Source organism: Felis catus, chromosome B3, assembly GCF_018350175.1.
Source record: "Felis catus isolate Fca126 chromosome B3, F.catus_Fca126_mat1.0, whole genome shotgun sequence".
Classification (NCBI taxonomy): domain Eukaryota; kingdom Metazoa; phylum Chordata; class Mammalia; order Carnivora; family Felidae; genus Felis; species Felis catus.
Window position 1 is genome coordinate 75,933,738 of NC_058373.1, and position 22,170 is coordinate 75,955,907.

A 22,170-nucleotide genomic window follows, 5' to 3' on the forward strand; every position below is an offset into this window, starting at 1 on the left:
AGTCTCTAAGTACTGAACACACAATTCCGTGGAGATATGTACAATGCAACGTTTGAGAGCACGGCTATGGGCTTTCTGGTCTCCCCCTCCCTTTGCTGGTTGGCTGTGAGATGAACTTAAGCATGCTATTTAGCCTCTCTAATTCTCCTTTTCCTTGTTTGTAACATGAAAATAAAAATAGAAGCAATTCCATAAGGTTGTGGTGAGAATTCAGTAGCATAATTCTGAATTGAGAGCACTCAAATGTTAGCTGCTTTTATTTTTATCATTATGACAGTTTTAGGGGTTTCACCATGAGTTTATATTTACCTTCTTTAATCTAACTCTCTTTTAGGGGCACTTGGATGCCTCAGTCAGTTAAGTGTCTGACTTGAACTCAGGTCATGAGCTCACCATTCGGGAGTTCGAGTCCTGCATCTGTGCTGACAGCTTGGAGCCTGCTTCGGATTCTGTGTTTCTCTCCCTGCCCCTCCCCCGCTCACCCTCTCTCAGTCTCTCTCTCTCTCAAAAATTAACAGACATTAAAAAATAAAAAAAAAAAATCTAACTATCCTTTTAAAAAGGCAGGAATTAAGGATTCAGCAGGCATTTTTTTTCATCTCTTCCCCACTCAACTGACCCTCTTCTAGAATGTCTTTATGCCCTAGACTCTCATTGTGTGTAAACCCTTACCATTCTCACAGCACAACAGACCTTTCCATGCGTGATTTCATAATCCTTGTCCACACGTGATTTCTTCTGCTAGAATGCCCACCCCCTCACTTCTTCACCCACCTGCCAAATGCTTGCTCTTCCTTTAATATCTCCTCCTCTGGGGAGCCCTTGCCCAAGTCTCCAAAGAGGTGTTGTTCCACTCTTTGCGCCCCCACAACACCATTTTTAAACCAATATCCCCAACACAGCACTTACCAGAGTGTATTTGTAACTGATCTGTTTGCACGATGATTCTTCCCCTGCAGTGTATGCTTTTCGGGGGGTCCAGGAACATGTATTTGTCATTTCCAAAGAGCACAATGAATGCTGAATGTGCAGAGGAAAAAAAAAAAGTATAAGCCATGTATTTCTCTCAAGGGGAAAAATACATGAACTTTTAGGAGTCTGAAGGGCAGATCAGTTCCCCTGCTTTGCACTCTCCATGTGTTCAGGACTAGAAAAGCCCCCAGTGGAGTCAGAAGGAAGGGTTCCATTCAACACACACCTAATTACAGTCCTCACTCGATTCCCTCTTATAAATGACAACCATCAGATGCCAAGTTGTGGCAGAATGACATCTGGCTCTTCGGCAGACACCCCCGGCAACGGCAGTAATGACTTCGGAGATGGCTCTGGATGGGTAATGCTGTTAAGTTTGTTGTCTGGATTGCATTATTCTCTTCAACATCTTTTTACATTGTCCTCTAACTCACTTCTGATTCTGATTCTGTGAAACCTGGACACATTTATCCAAATTTGCCCAATGCCCTTCATGGCCTTGACATGCCAGTCCTTTAATATATTTTCATCAGCTCCTGTGCATTTTTCACAGAGAGTTGTGAATGTACTTCACAGCCAGTTTGTGTTCTCAGAGGCAACTCAAAGGGGAAGGTTTTTGTCATCTGGGAAAAAGTTCTTTAGTACTCGACCAAATTACATTTTCTAAGATGACCACATTTGGGGCTCCTTTTGAAATCACGCTATATAAAGAAAAAATGCCTCAGTGACTACATATGCTTTGAATTTGAAACCAATATGCAACGCTTCATTAGCTCCCAGGATGAACTATAAAAAGGCAGGGGTTGCAACCATAACAGTCTTGCCTCTGACTGAGAAAAATATATACATTTTAATTTTTTCCTAGGCATTAAAAACAAAGCCTTTATCTGAAATTTCATCCAGGTTTCAGAAATGATGCATTTAATTTCCGTACTGAGTTCTGCCCCCCTCCTCAATTTTTTCTCTCTACCATGTAGAAATAGGAGGCCAGACTGGGACACAGAGTAGCTTGAGAAACAAAATCCCCAAGGCTTTCTCTTCTGTACCAGTTGATTATTGTGATTTTTGGAAGAGACCAAAATTAATCAAATAGGATATAAATGAAAATGTATACAATATTAAGAGAAATGTTAGACTCCAAATGGTAAATCATTATAGCAAGTAATGATAATAAGAAGTTCTTGCAGTATAAATCAGCCCCTGCAATCAACGGGCGTAATGTTAACCTCATTCTATGGGTATTTTGACTATATTTTTGCTTGCAAAATAACTGCAATACTCACAACTGGGAAAAAAAATCACATTATCTAGTGTTTTGACTTATTGGGGAAACATTTCTGTGCAGAACCAATGCATTTATCATGCTTAATTGGAAATTAATGAAACAATATTTATATTGCCTATGTTTTTACTTTTTTTTTTAAATTTAGGCATGCCATCTTAAAATGTATTATATCCATTTAAAATGCTGATGGAAATCATAGATATAGGATTATAAAATGTCAAATGCAAAATTAAAACAAAAAGGATGGTTTTCAAAACTCTACCCAGTAGTTGTCAATGATACCATGGTACCCTGCAATTCCTCAAAATTCTGGGGTGATTTGTGAAAAATAGGAATGTCCATCATTCAAATCCTCTAGGTTTCAAATGTCATATGTTTTGTTTGTTTTCATAGAGAAGACAAAACAAAAGACATCAGAACATAATGTTCCGGAAATAACAAAATGGTTTTTATTTATTAGCTATAAGGAATAAGTAATGGGATCTTTCCAAAAGTTGTCAGTCTTTGGCCAAAGTTTCCTGTGCATTGGTTAACAAAACTTCAATTCCCATAAATATATTGATGCCTCCAGAAAGGTGTGAACAGATGCTTTATCTCTACATTGTGTGCATAAATGTACATTCTGAGCTGTAAATTGATCAAACTGTAGAAACAAATCATTTAAGATTTGTGCAGTGATTAATAACAGAAGCCAGTAATCAAATCTCCCTGCCACCAGCACATCTGTTACAGAGAGTTTCTAGTTTGCCCTATTATGCAAATGTGCAATAAAACAAATACATTACTTAATTTAGCAGCTGGTTCAAAAACATTATTTTAGGTGATTTCTTTATGTTTTGTGTACTTTTGCCATTGATCGTGGTTAATGTGAACTAATTCAATTGTTTATGAAATGAGGGCTTCCACATAAAAAATAGCCCTCGGGAAAGCCAGCCTTTGGGAAAGTCATTCTGACCCTTGTGTCTGAGAACCAAATACTGCAGCAAATGCACGATAAGTCCCGGCTTCAGGACTTCCACTCAAACAACATGGGATCCTCAAAGGATTTAAAATGGAAGCTCCCTTGGTTTCCACATTCCTGAGGGTGGAGAAAAATTCTGGCCAGTGCTAAAACTTGCTGGATTGGGATTTAATTAAAATAATAATAATAATAATAATAATAATAATAATAATAATAAAAATCTGAAGTCCCTTTTTATTAAAAAATATCTGGACACAAAAATAAATTCTAATAGGAACATTGAACTTCACGTTCTGATGTTTTCCGGGTGAAAGGTAAGAACTCACGGAATCCAGTAGAACCAGCTAAGTATCTGGTATATAAAAAAGCAGGAAACTCGTTTCTCAAGAGCTTGAAAAAAACATGAAAACCCACAGGCAGGTAGGTGGGTTGGGCTCTTACTCAGTGGTACTGAGTACTCAGGGGTACCTTTTGTGTAGTCAGTGACCAAACTTGCATTTGCTAGACCAGTGAAGGGAGGAGATGAGAAAAGAGAACAGGGGCATCTAGTCCAGTCTCCCACAGAGTCTTCAGCAGCTGGATAGCAGGCAGGAAAAAAGTAGCCCTGATTGTTAAGCAGAGAAGCCCAGTAAAACGGTGACTAGAGAATAAGAAGTAATATGTTACTGTAGGGTTTTAAATTGTTTGGAGACTGCCACCAGACTTAGGACAGTAGATAGATAAAAGTCATATATATGCTCAGTTCATACTTAGGGTCTCTCAGTTAATATGCAGGCTCTCAAATCCCTTCCATTATGGGCCCATAGGACAGTTTCAAAAGGACTTTCGGTTACTTATTTATAAACTCACCCTCACGTCAATGGCCTAAGACTATAGCATAAAGATGAGGAATTGTACACATGCTTACACGCTCAGTAATACCTACAATAATCCCATAATCAAAGTTTATTGAACACTGTGTTATTAGCACAGCTTTGTGAGACATCCTTACAGACATTTTCTTTTGATCTTCATATTTTACCAATGAGGACAGTGGGACTCAAAGTGACCTGCCCAAGGTCATAAGACACTGGACTGCAATAAATGACTGATTGCAAAGCCCATGGTCACTAGTATGGTACCTTGTTCCCTAAACCAAGGTTAAATTTCCAGAGGAGACCCGCAGAAAAAGAGAAATTGTGGAGTGTGTCCTTAGCACCACTGAGGTAAGAGGGACAAATTCCAGTTTTCTAAACAAATACTTTGTTGCATGTTCTGCAAAGTAAGTGGGACCATGTTGAACTGAGAATTCAAATACGTTAAAAAAGAAAAGACAGATTGAGAACACTTGATGGACGGCAGGTCTTTTGGAAATGTGGATTACCCCGCAGACAGACTGTATTATTCAAGGCTCTCCTGAGAAACACAACCAACCAGATATGTGAATATATGGAAAGAGACTTCTTAGAAAGGAATTGGCTCACATAGTTATGGAGGCTGGCACATCTGAATTTGTGGTGTGAGCTGGCAGGCTGGAGACCTGGGAGATACAGGTGCAGATGAAATCCCAAGACAGTCTGCTCAAGAATTCCTTTTGGAACAGGGAGGCCAGTCTTTTCGTTCTATTCAGATCTTCAGTGATTGGATGAGGCACACCCACATTACGGAGGGCAATCTGCGTTACTCACAGTTCACTGATTAAATGTTAATTTCATCCAAAAATGCCCTGGAGGTTGACACATAACATTAACCATTACACAAACCAAATTTATACTTCAAACACCAGCAAAATAAGGTACATCAAAAGAGAAGAAGATTTAAAAAAAAAAAAACAAAACTCAGTATGTGATGTCCTTTTCAGGGAAAAAAAGCAATCATCGTGGATAAAACTATGATTCTGGCTATCTTATCCTTATTTTACGGCTTAGCATTTTTTATTTTATTTTAATTTTATTTTATTTAAATTCAAGCAAGTTAACCTATAGTGTAATAATGGTCTCAGGAGTAGAATCCAGTGATTCACCACTTACGTATAACACCCATTGCTCATCTCAGCAAGTGCCCTCCTTAATGCCCATCACCCATTTAGCACATCCCCCTCACCCAATCCCCATTCAGCAACTCTCAGTTTGTTCTCTGTATTTAAGAGTCTCTTACGGTTTGCTTCCCGCTCTTTTCTCTTATTTTTCCTTCCCTTCTCCTGTGGTCATCTGTTTTGTTTCTTAAATTCCACACATGAGTGAAATCATACGATACTTGCCTTTCTCTGACTAATTTATTTCGCTTAGCATTCTAGTTCCATCCACAGTGTTTTGCAAATGTCAAGATTTCATTCTTTTGATCGCCAAATACTATTCCACTGTATATAATGTATATGTTTTATTGTACATAATTGTATGAATTGTATACAATTGTATATATATATGGTATATATATATATAAAGTATATATTGTATATATACCATATATATATATAATTGTGTATATATATATAATTGTATATAATTGTATAAAATAATATAAAATTGTATATAATGTTTTAAATCCACTGTCAGTCGATGGACATTTGGGCTCTTTTCATAATTTGGCTATTTTCAATAGCATTGTTATAAACATTGGGGTGCGTGTGTCCTGTTGAATCAGCATTTTTGTATCCCTTTAATACCTAGTGGTACAATTGCTGGGTCGGAGGGTAGCTCTATTTTTAATTTTTTGAGGAACCTCCATACTGTTGTTCAGAATGTACTCCAGCTTGCATTCCCATCAGCAGTGCTTAGCGTTTTTTATATTTTGATCAGATGCAGCGTAGAGAGAGACAAAAATCTCCATAATCACCACAATATTTTAGTGCTTGGGACCTATAAAGGCCTGCCTCCTGGCCATCACTAGAAATTTCAAACCATCATTACATGAATTTTTTTCTGTCCAATCCTTTAGAAGTTATAATGAAAGTGAATTGAATTCATTTGGCAAATATTAGGCCTGCCAACAATATTCTTACTTTCTGTAGAGAATGAGAGGGCAACATAGCATAATGGGCAAGAGCAAGGCACTGAAGTCAGAAAGGTTCATTTCTTAACTCTTTTTAACACTCTCTATCAGTATGATTTTTGGCAAGTTACATAACTTTCTAAACCATGATTTCCATATCTATAAACTAAAGGTAATTGAGCCTATTCCCTAGTGCTAACCTGAGGATTAAAGGAGGTAAAGCATTTAGAACTCTGGGCACATTGTCTGACATATGATGACTCAATAAACACTGTTCGTGTGACAGCCACAGGAAGAAGAAAAGGAGTCAGAGTAAAAGGCGTAGCGATTGGACCAAACCCATCCATGAATATTCTTCTACACTTTGCACAATGAATATTCTTGGTGAGGAGACCAGTAACTTAACAACAGGATCATTGCAGAACCATCATAAACCCTATGCCCTCTATTTTTGGAGGCCATATTGCACATCATTTCACAAAAATACACTCAAATCCCACACTAAAGAGAAATTCAGAAGCTAAACAGTTTTGAAAGTTTATTTTCTGTTTTCTAATTTTGCTTTTGAAACTGTTTGGCTCTAAACTAATTTGCTATTTAGTGACTTGGAATTTTAGGAATACCTTCAATGTAAGAAAATCTAATTTTTTTCGAATGAACTGGGAGCTTTATGGAATTTGCATTTAATGTTTAATGAAGTTGTCAACATTTTGTGTTGTAGGCATTTTAATAAACATTTTAAAATTTGCAGTTTTTGTTTATTTTGGAGTCAGTAAAGTTTATTCACAGGTTGCAAATATTCTTGAAAGTTTTTGAAAAAATCATAGATCTGAGATATTACTCCCATACTGCATAACATCTTGCGTAAGTTTTAAGTTCTACAGAAAGAGAAAGAAAAAAAGGCAGGGACAGGGGAAAGAGAGAGCATGTCAGAAAACCATGTTTTCATCCTTAGTTTAAAAGCCTTTAAAGTTTTTAATTTTGATTATGAAACATATAAAACATACAGAAAAGGGTAAAAAAATAATCAACTACATCCTATTGCTTATTACATCTTCCACCTTACTTCTAAGTTAATTTTCTTTTTCTAGAAATATATTCATTAATTTCAGTTTGGGCTCATGGTTGAATGTTAGGTTGAATATAAATTTCTAGTCTCAAAGATAGTTTTACTCAGCACTTTGACTCTATCACTCCATTATCTTCTTACTGGTGTTATTGCAGTTGGAAAGTTTGTTCTCAAATTATCCTCTGAGATCAACTTATTAGCTTCTCAGATTTGCGTTCTGACTTGGGTATTCTGTATTTGGTCTACAGTATGCCGAGGCATAGAATGAATATCTAGTTTTATATTTATATTTATATATAGAAAATTTATGTGTGTGTTTGGAAACATATATTATGTATGTGCTTATATGAACACATGTTATATACATGTGTTATATATGTTATATATGTTGTAGTACTCATAACTGAAGATTCTAGTCATGAATCAATTCTGTTAATTTTTAGACATTTTGTTTTCAATTTTTTTTTGACTGTTTATTTTTCCTTTTCAGAATTCTATTAGTAGAATGTTGGAAAATCTTATTTTATATGTTTCTTAAGCTCCCATGTATGTTTTCTGTATTTTCATTTCTCTTACTTCCTTCTGGTAATTTCCCCAGATTTATTTTATAGCTCACAAATATCTCCTCATATTTATTCAATCTATTATTTAATCTTATTTTGACAATTAAAAAAATTTAAATGTTTATTTATTTTTGAGAGAGAGAGAGAGAGAACGAGCTGGGGAAGGGCAGAGAGAGAGAGGGAGACACAGAATTCGAAGCAAGCTCCAGATTCTGAGCTGTCAGCACAGCGCCCCATGAAGGGCTTGAACCTAGAAACCACAAGATCATGACCTGAGCTAAAGTCAGAAGCTTAACCGACTGAGCCACCCAGGCGCCCCATATTTTGATAATTTTTAAAATTCTTGATATCTACATGTTCTATATTTGTTAACTTGAAATTTGCCTATTTAATGGTACTTTATGTTCTTAGATTTCTTCTTTCACGTATTTATTTTAGGTCTCTTTAATTTTTTTCTCTTTGTAATTATTAATCTATAATCTCAAATACCAGGCCCTTAATATTCTTGGTTTTGTAAATGTGGACTTCACTCATGGTTGATCATAATTTGTCCTTATAAATTCATCCCTCCTCCCTCCTGCCCCATGAAAATCCCTTGAAGCCTGAGTTTCAGGAGAATTCCTAAAGAGAAGTTTTTTGTTTATTTCTGCTAGTCCCAGGGATTTCACCACGGGGATTCATTGTCATTTTGGATTCTTGGATGGAGGATTCCCCGGACCATGCAGGTAGTCTAAATTTGAACCCTAATCTTACATACGGCCCATGTTCAGGGTTTCAAGCCTTAGGAAAGACCTTTTTTTCACTCAGACACTGGTGAAGACTGTAAGCTTTGTTCCTGTCTTAAGATGGTAGGTAGATATTTTCCCCCTAGTTCATCCTTTCAATTCTTAGACTTATGCATACATCTTAGCATCAATTCTCATATTCTTTCTCTGTTGGAGAACTAAAACCCAATCTCTTATGTTAGTCGGACAATAACCCACTCTGGTCAACCTAAGTGTCAGTTTACCTTCTCTGTTCTTTGTTTCTGGCATCTGAAGATTTCCTTTTCTTTCAGTGTATTCCAATGACATTCAAATATTTTTTTATCTATCAAACTTAACAATATTAAATGTTTATTGCTGAGGAGTATTTATTTATTTTCATCAGTGTTATGAGCTGAATTGTGTCCCTCCCAAAAATTAGGGGAGCCCTAACCCCCAATATGCTAGTATTTGGAGATGGAGCCTTTGCCAGTTAATTAGGTCATGAGGGTGGGACCCCAATGACAGTATAAATGCTCTTACAAGAAGAGATGCCAGAAAGCTTGCTTAGTCTCTCCGTGCCATGTGAGAACACAGCAAGAAGGTGGTTGTCTGCAAGCCAGAAAGAAACTTCTGGTTCTGTTCACCAGAACCAGAACATGTTGACACCCTAATCTGGACTTCAAGTCTATAAAACTGTGAGAAAATTCCTTTCCTTTATTTAAGCTGCCCAGCCTATGGTATTTTGTTATGAACAGACTGTGATCATGTGATGACGTGTTTCTGAAATACTGAGTCTCTGATCTCTTATGGGTTCAATTAACATTGACAAGTTTTAAGGAGTGGGGGAAGTCTTGCTGCTTTTACCTGAAATCAACAACTGGGGCTCCCTGGTATGAATGCTCTGTTGACTCTTCCTAGATTCAGATAAGCTACAATATCACAGCCAGTAATCGACAAAACAAACAAGCAAACCAAAAACACCTACTAATTCATGTGGAACAAGTAATTCAAGTCATGTTAATTCCAAGTAGACTAAGAGGTAAAGAATCACATTCAAAAGAACAGCCAAGAACAGAATGAATTTACTTTTTTAGGGAGGAAAAAAAAAAGCAAAGCAAAGCAAACAAACACAAAACCCAATTCTGTATAAATTTGGAAGGCAATCTATAGAAGCCTAACAAAGTGAAAACTTCCATCAATATTGCAAATGAAATATCTTGAGGGAGTGGGTATAATTAATAAAAAGATGGGACTATAATTATTGTGGTAAATACGAATAATTACCAAGAGTCCTCTGCTAATTTGAGGACCTTTGGTTTTTATGTGGCTATAGTTAGAAATAGAAATTTACTGTAGGAAAACATGTACTATCTATTGCAATCTTAAAACAAAGAAATCTGTTGAATGACAGCAGTGTAACCCTGAAGCATCCCGATGAACTGTAAATAATCCAGGCTCATCTGTGTGTGCATGGGAGAAAAAAAAAAAAAACTTAGCTGATAATTCATAGAGGATTGTATTCTTGCCATGTGACCAAAGGGCTTTAAAAGGATCGTTTCCTTGTGCTTCGAAGGCTGGTATTAATAAAATTACTTGGTAACATGGCAGTTGTAAATTGCGACCCCTTGTCATTGGCTGGGTCATAGATGTCCCTCTCCTTTCCTTTTTAAACACTGATGGGTTCAACAGAGTAAACACTGACTTCATAAATGAGCAGGGAGTCAGAGCACTTCAGGTTCTAGTCACTTCCATAATGGGAAGTAAGCAGAGCAATTTAACAGGGGATGTGAGAGGGGAAGGGGGGGGAGAGTAGGATCCTAGTCAAACAGATGATGGAATGAATACCCTATTTAAGTGTGCCAGACTTACTCATGTGAAAGACGCTGTGGGTCACCAGAAACTAAAGGAATGGCATATGGGGTTGCTCCCATAATTAAGGGAGAAGGCATAAGTCAGGAGCATCTCAGACTGAATGCGTTCCTCTACCATACACTACAATTATCGCTCTTACGTACTTGCCCCAATAGGCACTTCACACTGATGATGTGGAATACCTTCTCTTTTCAGTATCACGAGTTAGAGTCGGACAGATTGGAGATCAGCTAAAGCTCCCACTCTTGCAAAGACTAGGGTCATCCCTCTATCACAGCAACGCTAGAAACAGAGATTTCCAAAGGGCAGAATCAAAATACAAAACAAAACAAAAAACCACATCACTTTAGGGGCAACACTACTAGATGCATTCCTGTCAGTTCTTCCCTAAACCAGGAAGCTAGTCATCAAGGAAGAAAACTCCCACCATCATTAACACCGTCGCTGCACATACATGCTTATGCCCAGTGGAAGCACTGATGTGTTCGTTTTTTCTCCCCTTGTCAAATCTTTTTCTTCTTAACATCGCCAGATATTTAAGTGGAAGACATGGTTAGACGCCTACCCAAGATCCCTCTTAGCATGTTTCCTTAACAGTGCCCTAATTTTGTTTGGGGCAGGGTATGCCCATCCCCAAGCAGTGAAACGTGATTGACTAAAGCCAATCATGACAGTCCTTTCTGTTGCCTGAAAACTCCGAGGAGTAGTCATGTAACAGGTTCTGCCCAATGAGACCTTAAGGAAAGTGTGCCGGCACGTTTCTGGGGGAAATAATTAGCTTTCCAGATAAAAGGAAACACACACAGCTGGTGTCGCCCTTCCTGTGCCCTGCCTATCCTTTGTAGAACACAGTCTGGCAGCTGGGCTGCTGTCGTCCTTTGGGCTCATGAGAGAAAGATGAGGAACATGATACCGCCGAGCTGATGACCAACACCAGCATTAGCTAACCTCCAGTCTTCAGATTATATAGGAAAAATAAACTGTATGTTTAAACAACAGTAAAATTTTGTTGCTTGCAGCCAAATCCATGTTTAACGGGTATCAATTATATACTACTACAATTTATCAAGCCCATTACCTAGTTACCATCAACAAGCATCGAGTATTTTACTTTCACAAGAACCTCAAGGTGAAGGTGGTCGATCACTTCAAATCCCAGGTTTACTGTGTGGAAGCTGACACAGTGCAAGTTATAGACTTAGCTTGCGTTGCCCAGTGAGTATGCGGCAGACCCAGAGTTGAAGCTGTGCTTGATGTCATTCTCTCTTTGTTCATTTATTCGTCCATTCACTTATCTAACAGACTTTTGATGATCTATTTTAGGCAGAAATACCTGTGCACCAGGAACATGAATATTAATGATTAGACAGCTTGTGCTCTCAAGGACCTCACAGTCGAGTGAGTTCACAATCTTTGAACTCTCAGTTCGGTAGCATTTTAATTGTATCGGTCAACCTTCTTTCTGATAGCCATCATCATGTGAGCTATGTGGGTTTTTTTTTTTTTTACTCCAAATGTAGGTTATTTCAAGGGCATTTGTCTAATCAAAAGATATACCTTTCATCTGTTACTGGGATGTGGATGGAAATTTCCAGCATAATTTCAAAGCCAGAATTTTATGAACAGTTCACCCTTCCTTCTACAAAGGCAATTCGGCTAATTTTTCTCTTTAATGCTTTATCTGGATGACGGTTGTGTTAAGATAGCGAGAGGCAGTCACATGTCTAGACCTGGGAAACCAAATGCATGGTGACACATCACGGGGTACAATTCAAGAGAAGGACTGAACATGGAGGTGGAGGGATTTAGGCCAAGAAGATGCTGCAAAATATAGAAGGATGCTGGGTTCAAAGGCTAGCTTCAATAGAAGTCAAAATATTCTACCAAGTTCAGAAGCCCTGAAGAATGATAAGGATATGCTAATGAGAGTACCTATAATACAAAGAAGAGCCTCAGAAAATAATTCCTGCCAAGAGCCAAAGGACTGATGATGGCAAAGAGATATTTTCGGACCATCAGTTGTCTAAGCAACTGACTAAAAATAGTTTCTTGAAAACTATTATGTGCTTAGAAATGTGCCAAGTGCTATACAGGGAAGAGCAAGACTAAAAAGAATCCTAAGACATCACCTTTTTAGTCAGTTAAGTTAGAGTCCAGTTGGGGAAAAGAGAAGACTAACACATATGGAAAAAAGTAAACGATATTCGAGTGGCATGGAATGCATTGCCAAGAGATAAGGTGCAAAATGGTGTTTGAGACCTGGAAAGGTGTGATGGATGCATGGTAGAGAGAGTCTAGGACTGAAATCAGAGACCTTGACTCCAACTGCAGAACTATACCCTTTATAAACCAAAGGTCCCACTAACATCTGTTTCTCAGGGAAGAGCTAATTTAAGAAGACGAATAAGAAAATATGGAAGATATTTAGAACTCAAGTATTAGATACACATTTATGCTATCATTTTCATGAGTGTGAGAATGTTTTATAGAAGAAAAGGAGACAAAATAAAAAAAAAAAAACAGAGATGATTTACACAGTCCAGGAAACGAGTGATATTTCCTAAGAGGGAGATAACATGCACAAAGATGGGGGACACAAGGCAGAACTCTTGAGCTCTACTTGTAACTCTGCCAATTAGCCGTTTACTGAACCTTCGTTTCCTCATTCGCAAAATTTGGAAAAAATAGCCCTTTCGGCCCCACGGGACATGAGGATGAAATAAAAAAATCACAGATATCAAATTGTTCCACAAAGGAATGTTCTCTTGGCTGTCAGGACCCCGGGCTGGCTGGAGCAGAAGCATGAGCTGAGGACCGAACGAGGTACAGGATGATATAAAATCAGGTGACTCTTTACAGGCAAGGAAATATCAGCTCTGTATGTCACAAAGTGATATCAAAATGGAAGTCTGAGTTTCCCCCCACCTGTGCTATTGTGCCACCATCCAATGGAATCCAACCACGAAGAGTATGAAAAGAGCCCCCTAACCACCAACGTGAGATAGAGAGTTCGGGTCTTAAATTATTCAAAGTATACATAGGATCCATTAAAGAGACACAAACACAAACAGCCAACTTTCCCCACCACCCAATCACAGCTGTGCAATGTGATCTACCACCCCAGGTGCAGGCAAAAAGGAAACGCATTGTTGACAGAGGACGGAAAATTTATTACCATGCAAGCGACCCAAAGACTGTCTGCTTTTCATTATCGCTGCGCACCAGCAATTCTAAACAATGTCAGTGATGAAAGTCACCACTGCGAAAAAAATTTCTCATTGGCCCAATTTCCAAACAGTCACTGAGGTTACAGTTGAGTTCTATTAATATATGACATGAAGTTCAGATGAGCATATTTTACTACTTCTTAGTTAACAAGCACTACATTCTACGTGGAAGGTGCTTTAGAGAACTCCCAAGAGCCCCTCACGCGTGTGGACTCAGCTACCCAAGTTTGGTTTGAAAGAGGTTCATAACAGTTCACCATCCTTCTAGTACATTTCCAAATGCCGTGACTCTGCATATGCCTGAGTTTAAAGAGTAAATAAAAAATGATTGCACATGATTGTAAAATGAAGAAAGAGAACATAAGTTATTCAATTCTATCGCTCTGGTGACTAAGTTAGTATGGGTGTTTAAAATCTGCAAGAATGAAACAGGGCACAAACTCCACATTGCCGGTAAGTCCCAATTTTAGATAATACATAAAATAATTTACCAAACTTGAATAAATTCTTTAAAGCTGGAATTTATTCCTTTTAAAACATTTTTTTAAGTTTATTTATTTTATTTGAGAGAGAGAGTTGTGTGTGTGAGTGAGGCAGGGGCAGAGAGAGAGGGATTGAGAGAATCACAGGCAGGCTTTGCACTGTCAGCGCTGGAGCCCGACCTGGGGCTCGATCCCACAAACCTTGAGATCATGCCCTGAGCTGAAACCAAGAGTCAGATGCTTAACCAGCTGAACCACCCAGGCACCCTGGAATTTATTCTTTTTAAGTTGTCAATTATTTTTTAAAAATAAAGGATGAATTAAGAAATGAATGATTATCACTGGTCATTATATGATGATTACTGAAACTAATTTTGCCATTTATTTATTTTTATGTTCTTAACATATATTTATTTTGAGAGAGAGAGTCAGAGCACAAGTGAGAGACGGGCAGAGAGAGAGAGGGAGAGACAGAATCAGAAGCAGGCTCCAGGCTCCGAGCTGTCAGCACAGAGCCTGACGCAGGTCTCAAACCCACAAACTGAGATCATGACCTAAGCCAAAGGTGGCACTTAACCAACTGAGCCACCCAGGTGCCCAAAATAATTTTGTTATTTAAAGGGAGAGATCTTAAAATTGGGTCCACGCTGAGGGCTAAAGACTGCAGGTAGGCCCGAGGGAGAGAGACTCAAAAGATCCCTAAGTTCTTTTTTTCCAAGGAAGTTTTGTGCTTTGTGTCTGCTATCGATAGACTGTTCTATTGGACACTCAGCAGATTTTAATTCATGGTCAATGCTACAGTAGGACGTGCCCTAAGCATGGAAACACATTCTCTGATACCTTGTGCCATATCTTCCCTGCAGCCCCTTAAAACAAAATCTATGGTATTGGAAAACTCTTCATTACTGCTATTTACATGACGAGCAGAAAACAGTGCAGTATTGAGAGAATGCTTTTGAGAGATAATATAGAACTTATTCATTTTATTTGGAAGATATAATCGTAAGGTTTTATCCCCTAGTTATGTTTTCTGAGGCCTGAATCTAGCTGTCTTCACACAATTTGTGGATAAGAACAATCTGGAATATTCCCAGCTGGACAGACTCCTGGAAATGCAGGACTCCTGAAGCCCAGCCCCAAAGATTCAAATTGAGAAGATTTGGGATACAGCCTGGAATCTGTGATTTACATGAGCATATCACCAATTCCATTCAGGTTACGCCTGGACTAAACTTTAGTAAACATTGAGAAACCAAAGACCTCAGAAAGGTGGAGCCCTTTTTGTTAATGTTTTCCTACTGCTGTTACACTTTTAATTCAGGAAACCAACATTTTGCATAAAGGATAAACAAACAAGGGGCTCCTGGGTGGCTCTGTCAGTTAAGCGTCCGACTTTGGCTCAGGTCATGGTCTCGTGGTTTGTGAGTTCTGAGTTCGAGCCCCGCGTTGGGCTCTGTGCTGACAGCTCAGAGCCTGGAGCCTGCTTGGGATTCTGTGTCTCCCTCTCTCTCTGCCTCTCTTTCTCTCTCTCTCAAAAATAAAGAAAACATTAAAAAATTTACAAAACTAATAAACACACAAAGAGATAAGTAAACAAATGTCACACACACATACATCCCCCCCCCATCCCCGCCAAAACAAAAGAGGAGGAAACAAGCCTGGCAGATAAGAAGAGATGCTGTTAGTAGAGAGAATTCACGGGAAAGTGCCTGCAACAGTGAAAAAGTCTGAGAATAAAATACTCTGCCAGATTCAAAGTGAAGAAAAGAAACTCTAATTGTTATTTTCTATCATCTGAATGCTTGTGGCCTTCCAAGTCATATGTCGAAGCCCTACCCCCCAAAGTGATGGTATTAGGAGGTGGGGCTGCTGCGGGGTGATTGGGTCAGGAGGGTGGAGCCCTTATGAATGGGATGAGTGCTTTTATTCAATAGAGCCCACAGAGCCCCCCCCCCGCCCCCTTCACTATTGTGGGTGCACAGTAAGAAGGTGCCTTCTACGAACTAGAGGCTCACCAGATACCAAATCTGCCTGGCTTTGATCTGTGCTTCTCCATCTTCAAACTGCGATCAATAAATTCTGTTGTTCAGAAGCCATCCAGCATCCGATATTTCCGTATAGCAGGCTGAAGGGAATAAGACAGCTTAATAAATATAACAAAATTTGGTGGCTCAGTGGGCAAAGTGTCCGACTTCGGCTCAGATCAGGATCTCACAGTTTGTGAGTTTGAGCCCCGCGTCAGGCTCTGTGCCGACGGCTCAGAGCCTGGATCCTGCTTTGGATTCTGTGTCTCCCTCTCTTTCTCTGGCCCTCCCGCACTAGTGTTCTCTCTCTCTGAAAAATAAATAAATAGGGGCGCCTGGGTGGCGCAGTCGGTTAGGCGTCCGACTTCAGCCAGGTCACGATCTCACGGTCCGTGAGTTCGAGCCCCGCGTTGGGCTCTGGGCTGATGGCTCAGAGCCTGGAGCCTGTTTCCGATTCTGTGTCTCCCTCTCTCTCTGCCCCTACCCCGTTCATGCTCTGTCTCTCTCTGTCCCAAAAATAAATAAACGTTGGAAAAAAAATTTTTTTTTAATTAAAAAAAAAAGAAAAGAAAAAGAAATAAACTTAAAAATAGATATATAATGAAATTCTGGCATTGAATTCCACTTCTAAGAGTTTTTAGGAAGGCAAAAATTACATAATTTGAGAAACTATCAGTGTAAACAAGAAATACGTTTTTTTTTTCCCTTAAAATCTTCTCACATTTTACTTCTAGTAGTAATGATTTTTATACTCAGTTGATTTTTATATTCAGTTTAATTCGGAAATCTCTATCGGGGACCCATTCGGTGCCAAGCACGGACATAACCGGAATCACTGTAAAGGGACTTTTAGGCCAGTTCCCAACATGGCTGCATAAAGGTATCAAGGCCTGCTGAGCACCACGCTTTGCAGACGCCAAGCAGCCCAGAGGATCAGGCCCCTCTGGGGTTTGGTGTGACAAGGCGGGGCCATGTGTGGCATTTGCACGAACATGCGTTTGATCCTACCTGCTGGTAAGGTATACTGGCCCGTGCTTCCCATGGGGTAACATCTCTCAAATAGAATGGCATTGCCACCTGGGCTGGGGCCCTTGAAGGAAGCATTCACACGCCAGATTGAATATCGAAGAGTATATGCCAGAAGACGGATGAGTGGGGAGGGGAAGTTCACTCCCTTGATGTAAGTCCCAATAAGCTCTCGTGGCTGCTTCTCAATATTCCCTGCCTGGGACCCGGAGCGTGTAACTGCCAGCCTCAACCACTGGGCAGATCTGCGGGCCTCTTCTATCAGATATCCTCTTCCTTCTTGTCACTTCTCATTTTGCCACGACAGTCAGATGATGCTGTGACCGCCCCGGGCCCCTCCCCAGCTCTGGTCGGGCACAAGGGAAGCGGGGAGACCGTCGTGCTCTTATATTAAATATAAGCCCCAAGGGTGATGTACACAGCACTCCGTGTTCTTTCTCGAGTTGTTTCAAATGAAAAAAAAAAAAAAAATAATGTCTGTGTATGTCGGTTGGTGGTTTGAAGACATTTCATTTCTGAAAACACAGAGGTGATAACAAGCGACAAAAAGAAAGGTGCCAAGAAAGCAAATATTTCCCTTTTTTCTCCCCCTTTCATGTCACAGGGCCTGTTCTCCCACCGAGGGAGCCCTTTCCTGCTCATCTGTCACAAGCACCCTGGGGAGTTCTCCTCCTGGTAATTTCTCACAGCCCAACAGGCTCGTCCCCGGTTCAGTGTGTTTTCTGGGGACGGGTGTTTTCCTCCCTTCCAGGTTGCTCCCCTTCCCACCGGCCCCTCCTGAAAATCCTCTGGAAAATCCAATTTCCTGGCAACATCTGGGGTCCCAGAGACAGCTGACCTGGGGAAAAGAGGCACTTGGCAAGCTCACAGAAACCATCTTCTATCGCCTGAGTCCAGGTCACCCTGCGTCTCTGCACTTGCTGTCTCTCAGAGAGAAATTTCTTACCAATTCCGCAGCGGCGGTCCCTACCCAGTAACCAAATATGACAGTATTTCAATACTAAATGAAAGAACCCGTTACTTCCAAACCCTGGTCTCTGGAGAGATTCTGAAATTGATATTTTACTTTCACCAACTATTGAAGACAAAGCACTGAAGTCTGAAAGATACACACGGCCCCCAAGGGCAGAGAGGCGAAATGCCCCTTCCTTGTGTGTCCCAGCCTCGTGCCACTGCCCCCTCCTCGTGCCGCTGGGGTGGGTAGGAAAGAGCCAGAAATTGCCTATAATCACGCCATGCCTTTCTACTGTACATCCAATATGTGCTGTCATTATTTCAGTTTTTGAAGCTCTCATGGCAGCATTGCCAGTGAAGATAATAGGGCCTATTATTTTCAATGAGCTCCATCAGGAGGTTTCAATGGGCCCGCTATCACTCGAACAAAGACGCATTGGGAAGCAACACTGCTTTCTTGTCATCAAAATGGCTGTGAGTTTGTGTGAAGCTGAAGAACACCCCTTTTCCTTTTCAGCCCTGCTGGATTTGAAAGGGCCGAGAAAGGCAGTTTAGAAAGAAACAAGCCTGGCTCCTTGCCGAGTGCCCTTTGCCCCGGCCTGATGTATATATGAGCTGCTTTCGTTTTATAGAATCGATAAGTTCAGCAAAGTGAAACCTGCCTTGCCATTGATTTCCTATTTATAGCCAGAAATATGTTCCCATGGAAAATATCTTCTGTTAGATTTGGAAGCAAAACAAAACAAAACAAAACAAAACAGAAGGAAAAAAAAAAAAAAAAAAAGAAAGAAAAAAAACCTGCCGGCAAGGAAGTCGTGGTTGGTGGCGGTTACGTTTAAGGCAAATGAAGAGATTCTGCACCATTGGCTCAGCATTGAAATCTCTCTTCCATCCTGTTCCAGACTCTTCTCTTCTGCCCCAGACTTGAGGCGTTTTCCTTAGTCTTTACATCGATGGCAACTGGAGCTCAGTCCCCAAACTCCTTTTGTCTGCGTATTTTCAGAGCCGTAAGAGTTGCCTTTTGATAGTTACCATAACAACAAGATTACCCATCTAACCCTTCCTGAATCGTGGTCAATTTTAGGATTGGTAATATGTATTTTTCGGGGTGTATAAATATGAGAGTCTGCAAAATGAGTTTGCTTATAATAACGGTTCTATCAGAGTTTGTTACGTAAAAAAGAAAGGTCAGTAAAACATTTCAACTTTTGAATGCTTATTAGTGTATGCTTCTCGTATGTTTCACATTTACTCACGTAATCCTCATAACAAGCCAGGAGGAAGAATGCTGTTGTTATCCTCATCTCCAGACGAGGACATCGTTGAGGCCTAGAGAGAGAAGATCACTTATTGAAAATGACTCAGCTAGCAAGTTCCAGAACAGGAATGGAATCCCTGCAACTTCACTCCAGGGTCCGTGAAACGTGGGAGGCCCCTACACATAACTGTTGTACGGTTGTCTGAAATGCTAGCCAATGTTTCTTTCTCTTGCTTATATTCCTCATCCCCTCCCAACCTGTCCCTTCCTTCCCCTAAATACCCCCATTCAAATAGTTGTAGGTGCCGGGTCCATGTCCTCAAGTCTGCCAGAGTGGAAAGCAGAAATAGTCTGCCAATCTGTCTCTAGTGTTATCAAATGCTTAAATTCTGTTAGATGCGTCATTTTAGATGCCTTTGTGTCAAAAGCATAAAAACGGAGGCAATGCATTTGAGAGGAAAAGGAGAGAAAAGAAAGATTGCAGGGGCGCCTGGGTGGCGCAGTCGGTTAAGCGTCCGACTTCAGCCAGGTCACAATCTCGCGGTCCGTGAGTTCGAGCCCCGCGTCAGGCTCTGGGCTGATGGCTCAGAGCCTGGAGCCTGTTTCCGATTCTGTGTCTCCCTCTCTCTCTCTCTGCCCCTCCCCCGTTCATGCTCTGTCTCTCTCTGTCCCAAAAATAAATAAACGTTGAAAAAAAAATTTAAATAAAAAAAAAAAAAGAAAAGAAAGATTGCTGGAAATGTGGTGGATCTGCAGGGCTCATACAGGAATGAGAGATGTCTCAGCCAAGTTCCTCCCAGCATGGACATTGTTGCCACGTTCAAGAGCTCTGTGGATGCCACATCCTAATTTTCAGAACACCGAGCCTTCGCCCCAGTGAGGCCTATCCAAAGCCTGAAGCCAGGGCTTCAACCAGGCTGCCTTCCCATTCTCCACAGGGGGACACTGGCCTGCACGGACAGCCCCCACTGCACCCAGTGAAGTCTTAGTAGATGTGGTACCCTTCTGTGCCTGCAGAACTGGCTTGGCTCTGTCCAGCTGATCACCTCAATTTATCCTACAATGTTCCAGAGGGAAAGGTGATGGAGAAAAGGGAGTGGCGCTGGACAGAACCAATTTAAGTTCCTCTGAGCTGGGACACGGGTTGGATGCAGCCTTATTATAGGAGCTCCATCTTGTGATGCATGTGAGCAAAGTACACGTAGACTTGGGTACAGGCAGGAGAGAGCTACACAGCTACTCTCGCCATTTTGGTTGTCATCCGAATAAATACAGAGGGCTACTTGGTGAACTGGCTCATAACAGTCTTGTCAATGAGGCAGGATTGGAAGTGTTTGGGATGACCACAGTAGGGTAGTGAAAGATCAACGTTTGCACAATGTCACTTGACCTCTGGTTCACGTGTGGGGTGCTGGAAGGCACAGAGAAGAGAAGGTATTTTATTGATCTGTGCGGCAAATATGCACAGTTTATATTTATGTTTATTATCTCAGTGCAAAAAACAAAAAGGTTTGGGATGACAATGCCTGTCTGAAGCCGTCTAGGGAAGATAACTTCCACGATGCACAAATATGCCCGTCATTACTTTGTACCTTTAATTTGGCGCTAGGTTTAAGCTTTGTTAAAATTACTAGACTCCAAATAAAAACAAAATAGTGTTTATTTTTGAGAGAGACAGAGACAGAGCATGAGCAGGGGAGGGGCAGAGAGAGAGGGAGACACAGAATCCGAAGCAGACTCCAGGCTCTGAGCTGTCAGCACAGAGCCCAATGCGGGCTCAAACTCACGAGTCATGAGATCATCATCTGAGCCGAAGTCGGATGCTTAACCTTCTGAGCCACCCAGGTACACCCCTAGACTCCCAATTTGTTAAGCAAAGTCATGTCTTTTAATATTTTATAAGTACAAGTTAAACATAATGTCTGGAATATAGTAAGTACTTAGTAAATACTTCTTAGTGGATGATGAAATATTCTTATTCAGCTAGGGTAAACTAGAGAACAGAGAATATGGGTGAAGTCTTCACTCTTCTCTATGAGGATACTGGTTACTTACGTTTCATAGTGATGGAAGAAAATCATACTTATTTAGTCAACAAACATTCACATTATGCTTACTATATAGTTCCTTTCATAAGACTGGCAGAATTCTAATTATCCTACAAATATGATTAATCCTCATAATGATCCTATGAGATACTGTTATAATGTTGTTCCCCCCCCCCCATTTTACAGAGGGGAAAACTCAGGCACCCTGAGGATGATCTGTCCAAGACAACATTATGAGTTTACCAACAAAAATAGTTTGTTTTTATAACATGAATTATCTTTATGCCATCTTATATTTATCTAGATGATCTGGGTTTATGAGAAATTATAAGTGAATTTGTTGATCTACAAATCAAATGAAGCTTAAAAGTATTTTTTGGAGACAGAGTCCCCACTCCCTTAAAATTCCTCTGCTATAAAATAGCTTGTTGGGAGGTGGGGTGGATTCCAGAACTAAGTGTCTTAGACTCCAGATTGAAGATAAATGTTTTGAATCATGATTTATTCTATATAAGTCTATACCAACAGCTTAGCAAACAGCTTAATAGATGTGGTTACCCATAAATCACTCTTACTTATTTAGAAAGATAAGCCATTTCATAATATAATCTTCCAGAGATTTTCCCAGATACCTGTCCAACTAATTCAGCCTGTCAAAATATCAGATTATGTGAATAAGTAGGAACCTTGCAAATCGGATGCTAAAAGGCAGC

The 22,170-nt window shown here is 40.1% G+C and overlaps 1 long non-coding RNA gene across 1 annotated transcript in view; it reads right to left on the minus strand.

Moving 5' to 3' along the window:
• The window catches only part of LOC123386026, a 33,442-nt gene that overhangs the window by 8,568 nt on the left and 2,704 nt on the right, over window positions 1-22,170 (minus strand). Inside the window, exons 2-5 of the long non-coding RNA XR_006599433.1 lie at window positions 19,408-19,480; window positions 16,163-16,272; window positions 4,682-4,923; window positions 910-1,020 (exon numbers count right to left, since the gene is read on the minus strand). This is a non-coding gene — a long non-coding RNA (uncharacterized LOC123386026). The remainder of the gene's footprint in view (window positions 1-909; window positions 1,021-4,681; window positions 4,924-16,162; window positions 16,273-19,407; window positions 19,481-22,170) is intronic.